This window comes from Octopus bimaculoides, chromosome 29 (assembly GCF_001194135.2).
Source record: "Octopus bimaculoides isolate UCB-OBI-ISO-001 chromosome 29, ASM119413v2, whole genome shotgun sequence".
Lineage (NCBI taxonomy): Eukaryota > Metazoa > Mollusca > Cephalopoda > Octopoda > Octopodidae > Octopus > Octopus bimaculoides.
The window spans coordinates 8,360,525-8,361,555 of NC_069009.1; the positions used below are offsets into that span (position 1 = coordinate 8,360,525).

Here is a 1,031-nt window from a genome sequence, read left to right on the forward strand (position 1 = left end):
ATTTCTTACGCCTAGTACTTATTCTATCAGTCTCTTTTGCAGAACTGCTAGATTACAGGGATGTAAACACACCAACACCAGTTGTCAATTGGTGACAAAAGGGACAAACAGAGACACAAAGACACACACACACACATACATATATATATATTTATACATATATTCTGAAAGAATGAAAGACAAAATTGACCTTAGCAGAATTTGGACTTGCCCAACGTTCCATGAAGTGGAACTGAACCTGGGACCATGTGGTTGGGAAGCAAGCTTCTTATCACACAGTCATGCCAGCACCTGTGTGTGTGTGTGTGTGTGTGTGTGTGTAAGTATGCATCTATATATACAAGATGTAGGTATGTACATATATGTATGTAAACATGCATATGCTTATATATCATTCGTATTATTATTTTTATATATATACACTCACACACACACACATACATGGTGGGCTTCCACACAGTTTCCGTCCACCAAAGTTACTCACCAGGCATTGGTTGGCCTAGAGCTAAAGTAGAAGGCATATGTGCAAAGTGCTGTGGAGTGGGACTGAACCTGAAATCGCATGGCTACAAAGCAAGCTTCTTAACCACAGTCATGACTTATGCTTTTTTTTTTTCTTTTTACCCCATTTTTAAAAATTAGTTCCCAAAAAGATGAAAGGCAATTTTGACTTTGATAGGATTTGAACTCTGGTGCAGATAGTCACAACAAACACATGGTGTCATCCAATTAAAAGCTCTCTAATGAGTCCTAGTCAATTTGGCTCCGAACAACAACAAAAACAACTGCAGCAGCAACGACAATGATGAAGACGGCGGTGGTGGTGGCAGAGAAAGAGGCAGAAGGAGAGTTGGAAGAAGAAGAAGAAGAAGAATTGGAAGAAGAAGAAGAAGAAGAAAAAGAGTTGGAAGAAGAATTGGAAGAAGAAGAAGAAGAAGAAGAAGAAGAATTGGAAGAAGAAGAAGAAGAAGAAGAATTGGAAGAAGAAGAAGAATTGGAAGAAGAAGAAGAAGAAGAGTTGGAAGAAGAAT

The 1,031-nt window shown here is 38.5% G+C and overlaps 1 protein-coding gene across 1 annotated transcript in view; it reads right to left on the reverse strand.

Annotated features, from left to right (window-relative positions):
- The window catches only part of LOC106877232 (kinetochore protein Nuf2-B), a 24,377-nt gene that overhangs the window by 15,454 nt on the left and 7,892 nt on the right, over window positions 1-1,031 (reverse strand). The window lies entirely within an intron of this gene.